Genomic DNA, 15,652 nt, shown 5'->3' with positions numbered 1-15,652 from the left:
GCAGTGAGCCAAGATCGCACCACTGCACTCCAGCCTGGGTGACAGAGCAAGACTCCCTCTTAAATAAAAAAAATAAAAAAATAAAAATTTTTTTTTTTTTTTATAGAGATGGGGTTTCTGTGTTTCCCAGGCTATACTCAAGCTCCTGGGCTCAAGCTACTCCCCTGCCTCTGCCTTCAACCAACCTCAATCCTCCGATTTTCTTGTTTTTTCTATTTTTCAACACCTTTTAAATTCTACATTCTGGCCAGCTGCAGTGGCTTATGCCTATAATCCAGCACTTTGAGAGGCTGAGATATGAGACTTGCTTGAGGCCAGGAGTTTGAGGCTTGCAGTAAGCTAGAATGGCGCCACGGCACAGCAGCTTGGGAGCCAGAGCAAGACCTTGTCTCAAAAGAAAAAGAATTTAAATACTACATTCTAGGAGATTTCTTCAACCTTCAAATTTTTTATTGAATTTTTAATTTTGGCTTTTTTTTCTTTTTTTTTTTTTTTTTTGAGATAGGTTCTCACTCTGTCACCCAGGTTGGAATGCAGTGGCTTGATCTTGGCTCACTGCAACCTCCACCTCCTGGGTTCAAGTGATTCTCCTGCCTCAGCCTCCTGAGTAGCTGGGATTGCAGGCCTGGGCCACCATGCCCAGCTTATTTTTGTATTTTCAGTACAGACAGGGTTTCACCATATTGGCCAGGCTGGTCTCAAAGTCCTGGCCTCAAGTGATCCACACGCCTCAGCCTCCCAAGGTTACAGGTGTGAGCCACTGCACCCAGCCTTGGCTATCATATTTCTAATTTATGACAGTTTTTCTTGCTTTCTTATTGTTTATTTTTTATAGCATCCTGTTCTTATGTTATGGATATATATCTTCAGGTCTCGCTGAAGAAATAAAGAGGTGTATGTGTATATGTGTGTGTGTATTATTTTTATTTTTATTTTTTGAGACGGAGTCTCACTCTGTCGCCCAGGCTGGAGTGCAGTGGCATGATCCCGGCTGGCTGCAACCTCTGCTTCCCAGGTTCAACTGATCCTCCCACCTCAATCTCCCAAGTAGCTGGGATTACAGGCACCTGTCACCATGCCTGGCTAATTTTTCTTTCTTTCTTTTTTTTTTTTTTTTTTTGAGATAGAGTCTCTGTTGCCCAGGATGGACTGCAGTGGTGTGATCTTGGCTCACTGCAAGCTCCACCTCCTGGGTTCAAGAGATTCTCCTGCCTCAGCCTCCCGAGTAGCTGGGATTATAGGCATGTGCCACCACACCCAGCTAATTTTTGTATTTTTAGTAGAGATGGGGTTTCACCATGTTGTCCAGGCTGATCTCAAACTCCTGACCTCAAATGATCCACCTTCTTCAGCCTGCCAAAGTGCTGGGATTACAGGCGTGAGCCACCGCACCAGCAAAATTTTTGTATTTTTAGTAGAGACAGGGTTTCGCCATATGTCTGTGTGTTTTAAGTTTTTCTGTTTTCATTTCTCTTGCATATATACCTAGGAATGGAATTACTGGGTCATATGGGAGCTCTGTGTTAAACATTTGTGTCGTATCTAAGAAAACTTGCTAATCCAAAGGTCATAAAGATGTATGTCTATGTTTTCCTCTAAGGCCAACATGGTGAAACACCGTCTCTATTTTAAAAAATACAAAAAACTGGGCTGGGCACGGTGGCTCATGCCTGTAATCCCAGCACTTTGAGAGGCCGAGGTGGGTGGATCACCTGAGGTCGGGAGTTAGAGGCCAGCCTAATCAACATGCAGAAACCCCGTCTCTACTAAAAATACAAAAAAAATTAGCCGGGCATGGTGGCACATGCCTGTAATCTCAGCTACTTGGGAGCTGAGGCAGGAGAATCGCTTGAACCCAGGAGGCAGAGGTTGCAGTGAGCCAAGATCGTGCCATTGCACTCCAGCCTGGGCAACAAGAGCAAAACTCGGTCTCAAAAAAAAAAAAAAATACAAAAAATTAGTTGGGCGTGGTGGCGCGCACCTGTAGTCCCAGCTACTCCAGAGGCTGAGGCAGGGGAATGGCTTGAACCCGGGAGGTGGAGGTTGCAGTGAGCTGAGATCATGCCACTGCACTCCAGCCTGGCAACAGAGCAACAGAGCAAGACTCCATCTAAAAAAAAAAAAAAAAAAAATTCTACTTTTCAGTCTAACAAATGTTTTATAAACAAAGGCTTTGTTACATTTTGAGTTAATTTTTATAGATAATATGAGGTGAGGGTTCAACTTCATTCTATTGTGTGTAGGTATCCAGTTGTCCCAGGACCATTGTTTGAAAAGACTCTTTTTTCTACACTTTCTCTCATTGAATTGTCTTGGCATATTTGTTAAAAATCAGTTGACCTTGGCTGGGCACCATGGTTCACACCTGTAATCCCAGTATTTTGGAAGGCCAAGGCAACAAGACCATTTGAGCCCAGAAGTTCAAAACCCGCCTGGGCAATATAGGGACACTCCATTTCTAAAAATAATAATTAAAAAGATTAGGTGGGTGGGCCAGACATGGTGGCTCATGCCTGTAATCCCAGCACTTTGGGAGGCCAAGGCAGGTGGATCACCTGAGGTCGGGAGTTCGAGACCAGCCTGACCAACATGGAGAAAACCCATTTCTACTAAAAATAAAAAATTAGCCGGGCGTGGTGACTCATGCCTGTAATCCCAGCTACTAGGGAGGCTGAGACAGAAGAATCGCTTGAACCCAGAAGGCGGAGGTTGTGGTGAGCCGAGATTGCACCATTGTACTCCAGCCTGGGCAACAAGAATGAAACTCTGTCTCAAAAAAAAAAAAGATTAGCTGGGCGTGGTGGCACATGCCTGTGGTCTCAGTGACTTAGGAGGCTGAGGCAAGGGGATCGGGAGACGGAGGCTGCAGTGAGCCTTGATCACTGCACTCCAGCCTGGATGACAGAGTGAGACCCTGTCTCAAAAAAGAAAAAAAATCAGTTGACCGTAATGTGAGCACTCATTTCTGGACTTTCAATTCTATTCCATTGATCTATATGTCAATCCTTATGCCAGTGTCCAGGGGCTCAACTACTGGTACTTTGAATTAGATTTTGAATCAAGAAGTATGAGTCTTCCAATTTTGTTCTTATTTTTCAAGATTGTTTTGTCTATTTGAAGTTCCTTACAATTTAATGTGAATTTTAGAATCAGCTTGTCCATTTTTGCAAAAAAGGTAGTTGGGATTTTGATAGAGATTGTGTTGAGTCTGTAGATCAATTTGGGAAGCATTGCTATGTGAAGAGTAGTAAGTCTTTCAATCCATGAACACACAATGTCTTTTCATGTATTTAAGTTTAATTTCTTTCAATAATGTTTTGTAGTTTGCACTTCCTTGGTTAAATTTATTCCTAAGTTTTTTTTTGTTTGGTGCCATTATAAATGGAATTGTTTTATTAATTTCATTTTTGGATTGTTCATTTCTAGTGTATAGAAATTCAACTGAGCCAGGTGTAGTGGTGCACCACCTGTAGTACCAGCTACTTGGGAGGCTGAGTCAGGAGGATTGCTTGACGCCATAAGTTTGAGGCTATAGTGCTTTATAATTGTGCCTGTAAATGATCACTGCATTCTAGCCTCGGCAACATAGTGCAGCTTTGTCTCTTAAAAAATAAATAAATAAGCAACTGATTTTTGTACGTTGATCTTGTATCCTCCAACTTTGCAAAATTAATTTATTACTATTAAGATTTTGCGGCCGGGCGCGGTGGCTCACGCCTGTAATCCCAGCACTTTGGGAGGCCGAGGCGGGCGGATCACGAGGTCAGGATATCGAGACCATCCTGGCTAATACGGTGAAACCCCGTCTCTACTAAAAATACAAAAAATTAGCCAGGCGAGGTGGCAGGCGCCTGTAGTCCCAGCTACTCAGGAGGCTGAGACAGGAGAATGGCGTGAACCCGGGTGGCGGAGCTTGCAGTGAGCCAAGATAGCGCCACTGCAGTCTGGCCTGGGCAAAAGAGTGAGACTCTGTCTCAAAAAAAAAAAAAAAGGAAAGATTTTGCTTTATTTTGTGTTTGGTGTGGATTCTTTAGGAACCAAAAGATAAATAAATAAGAAAAAGGTCTAGCACTTTGGTCAAATTTATTCCTGTGTGTTTGTAAACAATATTGTAAATGAATTTTCTTAGTTTCATTTTCAGCTTGCTAATTGTTACTGTATAGAAATACAATTTATTTATTTATTTACTTTTTTTTTTTTTTTTTTTTTGAGACAGAGTCTCGCTCTGTTGCCCAGGCTGGAATGCAGTGGTGTGATCTCGGCTCACTGCAACCTCTGCCTCCCAGGTTCAAGCGATTCTCTTGCCTCAGTCTCCGAATAGCTGTGATTACAGGTGCGTGCCACAACCCCCAGGTAATTTTTGTATTTTTAGTAGAGATGGGTTTTCACCATGTTGGTCAGGTTAGTCTCAAACTTCTGACCTCATGATCTGCCCACCTAGGCCTCCCAAAGTGCTGGGATTACAGGCGTGAGCCACTGCGCCAGGCCAATTTTTTTTATATCACTCTTACACCTGCAACTTTGCTGAATTTGTTTACTTGTTCTAACGGTTTTGTGGATTCCTTAGAATTTCCTACATACAAGATCATGTCATATGCAAATACAGATGGTTTTATTTCTTCCCTTCCAATTTGTGTGGCTTTTATTTCTTTTTCTTGCTAGTTTCCTGGCTAGAAATTTAAGTATAATGTTGAATAGAGGTGACAAGAGTGAATATCCTTGTCTTCTTCCTGATCTTAGGAGAAAAACTTATAGTCTTTCATCATTAAGTATTACCTGTGGGGCCAGATGTGATGGCTCAAGCCTGTAATCCCAGCACTTTGGGAGGCCAAGGCAGGTGGATCATTTGAGGTCAGGTGTTCAAGACCAGCCTGGCCAATATGGTGAAACCCCATCTTTACTAAAAACATCTCTACTAAAAATATAAAAACTTGACCGGGTGCAGTGGCTCACACCTGTAATCTCACCACTTTGGGAGGCCGAGGTGGGCAGATCACGAGGTCAGGAGATCAAGACCATCCTGGCTAACACAGTGAAACCCCATCTGTACTAAAAATACAAAAAAAAAAAAAAATTAGCCAGGTGTCATGGCACACACCTGTAGTCCCAGCTACTTGGGAGGCTGAGGCAGGAGAATCGCTTGAACCCAGGAGGCAAAGGTTGCAGTGAGCCGAGATCGCACCACTGCACTCCAGCCTGGGAGACAGAGCGAGACTCCAAAAACAAACAAACGAACAAACAAAACAAACAAAAAAATACAAAAATTAGCTGGTGCTAGTGACATGAGCCTATAATCCTAGCTACTTGGGAGACTGAGGCAAGAGAATCACTTAAGCCTGGGAAGCAAAGGTTGCAATGAGCAGATATCACACCACTGCACTCCAGTCTGGGTGACAGAGTGAGACCCTGTCTCATAAAAAAGAACTATTAGCCGGCCCGGGTGCGGTGGCTCATGCCTGTAATCACAGCACTTTGGGAGGCCGAGGCAGGTAGATCACCTGAGGTCAAGAGTTCGAGACCAGCCTGACCAACATGGGAAAACCCTGTCTCTACTAAAAATACAAAAATTAGCAGGGCATGGTGGCACACGCCTGTAATCCCAGCTACTCGGTAAGCTGAGGCAGAAGAATCGCTTGAACCCGGGAGACAGAGGTTGCAGTGAGCCAAGATTGCACTACTACACTCCAGCCTGGGCGACAGAGCAAGACTCCATCTCAAAAAAAAAAAAAACGAAAATTAGCCAGGCATGGTGGTGCACACCTGTAGTCCCAGCTACTCAGGAGGCTGAGGAAGGAGAATTGCTTGAACCTGGGAAGCAGAGGTTGCAGTGAGTCAAGATCATGCCACTACACTCCAGCCAGGGTGACAGAGTAAGACTCTGTCTCTAAAAAAAAAAGAGATTTATGGGAAGTAATTAAGGTCAAATGAGGTCATAAAGCTGAGCACTGATCTATTAGAATTAGTGTCTTTATGAAACGAGAACCCAGAGAGCTCCCTAGCTTTCTCTCTGCCACATGAGGCCACTTCAAGAAGGCAAGCCAGGTAATAAAGCCCACGCTGAGGTAGGAGGTGGAACTGGGCTCCAGAGATGGGGCTTGGACACCAGACCAAATTGATGACTAGCTGAAACAGGGACAGGGTGAAAGCAGCTTTCCGTAAGAAACGCTCACCAGTGCGCCATGTCAGTTTACCATTTCTATGACAGAACCCAGAGTTACCACCCCCCCGCCTTTTTTTTTTTTTTTTTTTTGAGGCAGAGTCTCACTCTGTCACCCAGGCTGGAGTGCAGTGGCGCAGTCTCTGTTCACTGCAAGCTCCGTCTCCCGGGTTCAAGCAATTCTCCTGCCTCAGCCTCCCGAGTAGCTGGGATTACAGGCGCCTGCCACCGTGCCAAACTGATTTTCGTAATTTTAGTAGAGAAATTGTTTCATCATCTTGGCCAGTCTGGTCTTGAACTTTTGACCTCATGATCCACCTGCCTCGGCCTCCCAAAGTGCTGGAATACATGCATGAGCCACTGTGCTCAGCGTACCACCCCTTTCCATGGCAACAACTTGACAACCCAGAAGTTATCAGCCTTTTTCTAGAAACGTCTGTATAGTCTGCCCCTTAATTTGCATATAATTAAAGGTCAATGTAAATATGACTGCAGAACTGCCCTGAGCTGCTACTCTGGTCACACTGCCTTATAGGGTAGCCCTGCTCTGCAAGGAGCAGTCCCTCTGCTGTTGCTGTAGGCCACCGCTTCAATAAAAGTTGGCGTCTAGGCCAGGTGCAGTAGGTAATGCCTGTAATCCAAGCACTCTAGGAGGCTGAGGTGGGTGGATCCCTTGAGGCCAGGAGTTTGAGACCAGCCTGGTCAACATGGTGAAACCCCATCTCTACTAAAAATACAAAAAAAATTAGTTGGGTGTTTTGGCGTGCACCTGTACTCCCAGCTACTCAGGAGGTTGAGGCGGGAGAATCACTTGAACCCAGGAGGCAGAGTCTGCAGTGAGCCACTGCACTCCAGCCTGGGTGACAGAGTGAGACCCTGTCTTGAAAAAAAAAAAAAGTTGGCCTCTAATACCTTCAGTTTGCCCTTGAATTATTTCCTGGGTGAAGCCAAGAACCCTCTCAGTCTAAGCCCCAGTTTTGGGGCTTACTTGCCCTGCATCAACACCAGAAACTTAACCCTTTGGGAACCTCGATCTTGGACTTTCTAGCCTCTAGAACCATGAGAAAATGATCTGTATTATTAGGCTACCCAGTCTACGATATCCTGTTGTAGCCTGGGGTGACTAAGACATTGAGCCTGTATGCCTTGAATTTTGTTACCTGCTTGGCCCCTTGATGGCATTTCAGTTTGTGACTCTTGGTTTACGTGATCACAAAGCCAAAACTGTTTAGGAAGGAAGCACAATCAAGACAGATTAAAAATAAAAATAAAAAATAAAAGGCTGGGCACTGTGGCTCACGCCCTCCCAGCACTTTGGGAGGCAAAGGTGGGCAGATCATCTGAGGTCAGGAGTTCAAGACCAGCCTGGCCAACATGGTGAAACCACATATCTGCTAAAACTACAAAAATCAGCCAGGCGTGGTGGTGGGCACCTGTAATCCCAGGTATTCGAGAGGGAGGCAGGAGAATCGCTTGAACCTGGGAGGTAGAAGTTGCAGTGAGCCGAGATCATACCACTGCACTCCAGCCTGGGTGACAGAGCAAGACTCTTTCTCAAAAAATAAAATAAAATAAAATAAAGAGCCGAGCACGCTGGCTCACACCTGTAATCCCACACTTCAGGAGAAAGAGGTGGCAGGATTGCTTGAGCCCAGGAGTTTGAGACCAGCCTAGGTAACATGGCAAAATCCCATCTCAATTTTTAAAAAATTTTAAAAAAGAATAATAGGGCTGGGCACGATGGCTCATGCCTGTAATCCCAGCACTTTGGGAGGCCAAGATGGATGGATCACCTGAGGTTGGGAGTTCGCAACCAGCCTGACCAACATGGAGAAACCCCATCTCTACTAAAAATACAATATTAGCAGGTCATGGTGGCACATACCTTTAATCCCAGCTACTCGGGGGGCTGAGGCAGGAGAATCGCTTGAACCTGGGAGGTGGAGGTTGTGGTGAGCCGAGATCGTGCCATTGCACTCCAGCCTGGGCAACAAGAGCAAAACTCCATTTCAAAAGAAAAGAAAAGAAAAGAAATAAGGTATTTTACATAAGGATTAAAAAGAAATTAAAACCATTATTTGAAGATAATGGCTTAAACAGAAACTCTGCAAATCCTTAGAATAAGAAAGTTCAGGCCAGGTGGAGTGGCTTGTGCCTGTAATCCCCGTGCTTTGGGAGGCTAAGGTGGGAGGATTGCTTGAGCCCAGGAGTTTGAGACAAGCCAGGGCAACATAATGAGATCGCATCTCTACAAAAAATTGAAAAATGAGCCGGGTGTGGCAGTGCATGCCTGTAGTCCTGGCTACTTGGGAGGCTGAGGTGGGAAGGTCACTTGAGCCTGAAGAGTTCAAGGCTACAGTGTTACGATCATGCCACTGCACTGCACTCCAGCCTGGGAGACAGAGCAAGACCCTAAGACCCTGTCTCAAAAAACAAAATAAAAAACCCTCACTATACTGAACACAACATCAATGTTCAATAGCCATTCCCCTTCTCCTTTTCTAATAAAATTCCACTTTTTTTGTGTTCCATCCCAGGACCACAATTTATCTAAACTGGTCATTCTGGGTCAATAAGTTTGGCTAAAAATAAATAATATCGAAATTGGTCACAGGAAACCTATTCTTTTTTTTTTTTTTTTTTTTTTTTTTCTTTTTGAGACGAAGTCTCACTCTGTTGCCCAGGATGGAGTGCAGCGGCATGATTTTGACTCACTGCAACCTCTGCCTCCCGGGTTCAAGCAATTCTCTGCCTCAGCCTCCCAAGTAGCTGGGATTACAGGCGCCTGCCACCACGCCTGGCTAATTTTTGTATTTTTAGTAGAGATGGGGTTTCACCATCTTGGCCAGGCTGGTCTTGAACTCCTGACCTCGCGTTCTACCAGGCTTGGCCTCCCAAAGTGCTGGGTCTGTCACCCAGGCTGGAGTGCAATGGTGCAATCATGGCTCACTGCAGCCTCAACCTCCCTGGGCTGAGATGATTCTCCCACCTTAGCCTCTCAAGTAGCTGGGATTAAAGGCATGTGCCACCATGCCCAGCTAATTTTTCTATTTTTTTTGTAGAGACAGGGCATCCCTACCTTGCCCAGGCTGGTCTTGAACTCCTGGCTTCAAAGGATCCTCCTGCTTCAGCCTCCCAAAGCACTGGGTCTATTATTCCCTTTCGTATTCAAACTTAATTCTGCATTTTCAAGGCCTTGAATTTTCAAGTACAGCTTTTTCTGTCCCTGAACTTAATCTTCAACTCCTCTCACCTTCTGGGAGGTTGAGGGGTGGGGAAGAAAAGTCCCAACCCTCTAATCCTGCTTTGGTCTTTTGCTGCCAGCCCCCATCCTGAAGCTACCAGTCAATTTGTTTGCATACAAGAAGATATCACTTTGGAGTGTATATGAGGAAATAAGGTCAAAGACCAAATATATATATTTCACTATATCACACTTCAAACTTTTGTTTACTGTTTCCCTTCTCCTACTCTATTATAAACCTTTGAGGGTGGGGACTGTGAGTTATTTATCTTTATATTCCCAGTGTCAAGAGTGTTTAGCTATAATGGGAATGAATCTCAAAGTTTCTTGAATAAATGACAAGAAGAATCATAGTTGCATAAAGTAAATTCATTATTCTCAGTCCTTGAGGTAAATGAATATATTGATACTATGTCTTTGCTTACTCTTTTTTGCAAGAGGAGAGGCAGAAAGAGGAGGGAGGGAGGGAAGGAAGGAAAAAAGGAAGGAAGGTGAAAAGAGAGAAAGGAAAGACAGAAAAGAGAGAGAAAAAGAGAGAGAAAGAAGGAAGGGAGAGGGAAGGAAGGAAAAGAAGGAGGGAGGAAGAGAAAGGGAGGAAGGGAAAGGAAGAAAAGAAAGAAGAAGGAAGGAAGGAAAGAAAGAAAGAAGAAGAAAAGGAGGGAGGAAGGAAGGAAGAAAGGGAAAGAAGGAGGGAGGAAGGGAAATGAAGGAAAGAAAGAAAGAAAAAGAAGAAAAGGAGGGAGGAAGGAAGGAGGGAGGGAAGGAAGGAGGGAAGGAAGGAAGAAAGGGAAAGAAGGAGGGAGGGAGGGACGTGAAGAGAATAAAGAAAGAAAGAAAGAAGAAAAGAAAAGAAAAGGGAGGGCTCTGCGGGCGGCGGCGGCGCGGGGAGCCGGTTGCAGGCCGAGATGCTGCAGATGGACCTGATCGACGCGACGGGTGACACTCCCGGGGCCGAGGAAGACGAGGAGGACGAAGACGAGGAGCGCGCGGCCCGGCGGCCGGGAGCGGGGCCGCCCAAGGCCGAGTCCGGCCAGGAGCCCGCGCCCCGCGGCCAGGGCCAGAGCCAAGGCCAGAGCCAGGGCCCGGGCAGCGGGGACACGTACCGGCCCAAACGGCCCACCACGCTCTACCTCTTTCCGCAGGTGCCGCGGTCTCAGGACACGCTGAATAATAATTCTCTGGGCAAAAAGCACAGTTGGCAGGATCGGGTGTCTCGATCATCCTCACCTCTGAAGACCGGGGAGCAGACACCACCGCATGAACACATCTGCCTGAGCGATGAGCTGCCCCCCCCAGAGCAGCCCCGCCCCCACCACAGATCGAGGCACTTCCACCGACAGCCCTTGCCGCCGCAGCACAGCCACCCAGATGGCACCTCCGGGTGGTCCCCCTGCTGCCCTGCCTGGGGGTCGGGGCCACTCGCATCGAGACCGAATCCACTACCAGGCCGATGTGCGACTGGAGGCCACTGAGGAGATCTACCTGACCCCAGTGCAGAGGCCCCCAGACCCTGCAGAGCCCACCTCCGCCTTCCTGCCGCCCACATCGGAGCTGGATGTGGGTCAGCTCCGATCTAGACCCTGCCGCCTACCTCTCCACGGCAGGGCGGCCGCACCCCTCCATCAGTGAAGAGGAGGAGGGCTTCGACTGCCTGTCGTCCCCAGAGCGGGCTGAGCCCCCAGGCGGAGGGTGGCGGGGGACCCTGGGGGAGCCGCCGCCACCTCCACGGGCCTCTCTGAGCTCGGACACCAGCGCCCTGTCCTACAACTCTGCCAAGTACACGCTGGTGGTAGACGAGCAGGCGCGGCTGGAGCTGGTGAGCCTGCGGCTGTGCTTCGGAGATTACAGTGACAAAAGTGACTCGGCCACCGTCTACCACAACTGTGCTTCCGTCTCCTTGCCCTATGAGTCAGCCATCAGAGAGGAATATGAGGAAGCCCCCCTGCCCCAGCCTCCTGCCTGCCTCTCCGAGGACTCCACGCTTGACGAACCCGAGGTCCATTTCTCCATGAAGTTCCTGAACGTCTTCATGAGTGGCCGCTCCCGCTCCTCTAGTGCCTAGTCCTTCGGGCTGTTCTCCTGCATCATCAACGGGGAGGAGCAGGAGCAGACCCACCGGGCCATATTCAGGTTTGTGCCTCGACACGAAGACGAACTTGAGCTGGAAGTGGATGACCCTCTGCTAGTGGAGCTCCAGGCTGATGACTACTGCTACGAGGCCTACAACATGCGCACTGGTGCCCAGGGCGTCTTTCCTGCCTATTACGCCATCGAGGTCACCAAGGACCCTGAGCACATGGCAGCCCTGGCCAAAAACAGTGACTGGGTGGACCAGTTCCGGGTGAAGTTCCTGGGCTCAGTCTGGGTTCTCTATCACAAGGGCCATCACGTCTTCTGTGCCGCTATGCAAAAGATTGCCACCACCCACCGGCTCACTGTGCACTTTAACCCGCCCTCCAGCTGTGTCCTGGAGATCAGCGCGCAGGGTGTGAAGATAGGTGTCAAGGCCAATGACTCCCAGGAGGCCAAGGGGAATAAATGTAGCCACTTTTTCCAGTTAAAAAACATCTCTTTCTGCGGATATCATCCAAAGAACAACAAGTACTTTGGGTTCATCACCAAGCACCCCGCCGACCACCGGTTTGCCTGCCACGTCTTTGTGTCTGAAGACTCCACCAAAGCCCTGGCAGAGTCCGTGGGGAGAGCATTTCAGCAGTTTCACAAGCAGTTTGTGGAGTACACCCGCCCCACAGAAGATATCTACCTGGAGTAACCGCGCAGCCCCGCCCTCTGCGTCCCCCGGCCTTCAGGCCAGTGCCAGGACAGCTGGCTGCTGACAGGATGTGGCACTGCTTGAGGAGGGGCACCTGCCACTGCCAGGGGATGAGGAAGTGGGGGCCGCTGGCCCAGGGTAGGGGAGGGTGGGGCGATGGGGAGAGGCAAATGCAGTTTATTGTAATATATGGGATTAGATTCATCTATGGAGGGCAGAGTGGGCTGCCTGGGGATTGGGAGGGACAGGGCTTGGGGAGCAGGTCTCTGGCAGAGAAGGATGTCCGTTCCAGGAGCACACGGCCCTGCCCCATCCTGGGCCTTACCTCCCCTGCCAGGGCTCGGGCGCTCTGGCTCCTGCCTTGATGAAGCCTGTGTCCTGCCTTGATGAAGCCTGTGCCACCTGCAAGTGCCCGCCCAGCCCCTGCCCCAACCCCCACCGAAGAGCCTTAGCTCAGGCTGAGCCCAGCCACCTCCCAAGGACTTTCCAGTGAGGAAATGGCAACACATGGAAGTGAAGTCCCTGTTCTCAGCTCCGTCATCTGCGGGGCTTCTGGGTGGCTCCTGCCACTGACCTCACTGGCATGCTGGCCTGTGGCAGGCCTAGGACCTCAGCGGGGAGGAGGAGCTGCCACAAGGCCCTGTCCCAGCAGGAGAGGGAGGCTTCCTGACTGACACAGGCTAGCCCCATCTTGGTCCTGTCACCCTGGCCCCAACTATTAAAGTGCCATTTCCTGTCAAAAAAAAAAAAAAGAAAAGAAAAGGGAGGGAGGGAGGCAGGAAGGAAGGAAGAGAGGGAGGGAGGGAAGGGAAGAAGAAAGAGAAAGAAGGAGGAAGGGAGGGAAATGAAAGAAAGAAAGAAGAAAAAGAAGGAAAGAAAGAAAGAAAGAAAGAAAGAAAGAAAGAAAGAAAGAAAGAAAGAAAGAAAGAAAATAAAAATTAAAAAACCATAAGGTTAAAGTAAACCCTTTTTCTTCATACAGAATAAAACACATGACTTCAAATTACAGCTTTGCTTCTTAATAGTTTGGTGATGTAGGACAAGTTATGTAACCTCTCTGTGCCTCAGTTTCCTCATTTATAAAATAGGGCAATAATAATATCTAGCCCATAAGGCATTGTGAGGATTAAATGTGAAATGCTGATCACAAATACCTAGCAGCCCAATAGATACTCACTGTAATAATTATTATTTTTATAATTTCTGCAAAAGTATAGTGATGATTCTTGGGTTAACCTAAAGGCAGATTTTCTTTTATTTCTTCCTGTTTCTTTTCTTTTCCTTGTTCACTTTAAAGAATTAAAAAGAAAATCGATTCCAGCATTTTGGAATAAAAATTTGTATCAAAATGAATTTATTCATTTTATTGACATACAAATAAAATGTCATTTGTTTATTCAATAAACATTTATTAAATGTCTAGTAAATTTCAGATGTCATGCCAGGCACAGGAATGACAATGATAATAAGATGTGGTCTCTGCCCTCAGGGAGCTGACAGTCCAGGAGACTGACAAGTAGGCAGGTGATTACATGCAATGTAACAAAGGCTATGATGTCATACAAGAAGGCAAGTGGGAGTATGTGATGGGAGTATGGTTTTGACCAGTTCCTCCTCTTAGATTTATCCCTTTTTCTTTGGCTATAAAGCAAAAGAATTGGTCCTATTTTTTTCTTAACTCTGCAAACTAAGCCATAAATTTTAATAACTTTATAAAGATAAAAGGCAAGCGGTCAGATGCAGTGGCTCATGCCTATAATCCTAACACTTTGGGAGGCCGAGGCAGGTGGATAACCTGAGGTCAGGGGTTCGAGACCAGCCTGGCCAACATCGCGAAACCCTGTCTCTACTAAAAATACAAAAATTAGCTAGGTGTGGTGGCAGGCACCTGTAATCCCAGCTACTCAGGAGGCTGATGCAGGAGAATCGCTTGAACCTAGGAGGCGGAGTTTGCAGTGAGCCGAGATGGAGCCATTGCTCTCCAGCCTGGGCTACAGAGCAAGACTCTGTCTCAAAACAAAACAAAACAAAAACAAAAACAAAAAGATGAGCAACCTGAATTATGGAGGACACTAGAAATAGTGTTTCCTACAGAATCAGGGCTTCCTACCAACATAGTCACTTCTAGGGTTTTTGACCTGAAAAGTTCTGTGGCATATTTTTTCTTTGCTATCCACTTTTTTTTTTTTCTATTTTTTCCCCTCTTTCTCTCATCTACTTTATCTTCTAGAGACCTAGGTAGTTCCCAAAGGAATAATGCTTTATGGAGTCTAATGTTGATTTATTAGGTAAAAACAGAAAATGATTTTTTTTTTTACCTACAAGTTACATACCAAAAAATGAATGTAAACTTCTTATGCAGTTTCACACACTGAAAATGCAGGTTATTTTAATTCCATTGCATTTTTCAGAATTCTCAATCCCAATCCTCTGACAACTGTTGAAGATCCATATCTCTTTAAATTACTGGCATTAGAATATCTGTAAGTACTATAGTACTCTCATGAGTCATGAGATGATTTATGCTCTTTTTAAATTTTTCATCAAAGATTAAGTATTTTGCATTTAGGCTAAAAAGTCATAATTTAAATTTTAACTGAGCTATTGAAAAACATTATTGGCAAAGAAAAGGATTAAGAAAGGATGTGTAATGGTCAAGACAGCCAGCAGGGGAAAGAGAACAGTGTTGAAGAACCCATATAGATTTGGAACATGTAGACACATGGAGGAATATTACTTAACCAAGAAAGCAAAGAGGAATAGGTGTTCATTATTCTAAAAAGGAAGAAAAGAGTAAATAATCAAGATGGATGAATGCAATATGAAAATGAGAAGTAAGATAATGGTAAAAAAAAAACAGTGGAAGACCTACTCTTGAATACATTAATTTGATGATGCAAATCAACTTTAATTTCTTTAATAAGAGCTCTCTGGAATTTTGCAGTAAATAAGCTGTTGAACTGGCTTGTTTTATAGGGAAGCCAAAATCGAAGCAGTCACACGTCCTTGAATTATCTTTTTAAGTACAGAATTTTTTATTGGGGTTCATATCCTGAATGTTTCAGCTTTCTTCTTCAGAGACATGGGAACAATGCTAGTCCCACTTACAACACTTAAGAACATTCTCATGATGACTGTTGAACGGGAAAAACTGTAAGTTATTTTTTTCTTAGACTTATTTTCACCTTGTTGCATTTTTAGGTTTGTTTTATTATTTTCCTAAGTCAGATTTATTGAGATATAATTTTCATATACTAACATTCACCCTTTTTAAGTGTACAATTTGATGAGTTTTGACAAATGTATAGTTAACATAAACACCACCACATTCCCAATATAAAGCATTTCTGTCGCCTCAAAAAGGCCCCTCGTGTCCCTTTGTAGTCAATCACCTCCTCCCACCATCAGCCCCTGTTAGTTACTAATCTGATTTCTGCTCCTATAGTTTTGCCTTTTCCAGAATATCTTATAAATGAAA

At 45.9% G+C, this 15,652-nt stretch overlaps 1 pseudogene; it reads left to right on the top strand.

Annotated features, from left to right (window-relative positions):
• Positions 1 to 10,274: 10,274 nt before the first annotated feature.
• On the top strand, positions 10,275 to 12,915 carry LOC129017900 (C-Jun-amino-terminal kinase-interacting protein 1-like; annotated as a pseudogene).
• The last annotated feature ends 2,737 nt before the right edge of the window (positions 12,916 to 15,652 follow it).

The sequence above is a fragment of the Pongo pygmaeus genome, chromosome 19 (genome assembly GCF_028885625.2).
Source record: "Pongo pygmaeus isolate AG05252 chromosome 19, NHGRI_mPonPyg2-v2.0_pri, whole genome shotgun sequence".
NCBI classification, from domain to species: domain Eukaryota; kingdom Metazoa; phylum Chordata; class Mammalia; order Primates; family Hominidae; genus Pongo; species Pongo pygmaeus.
The sequence above is the reverse complement of the archived record's forward strand: the minus strand, read 5'-3'. Positions and strand labels throughout refer to the sequence as shown.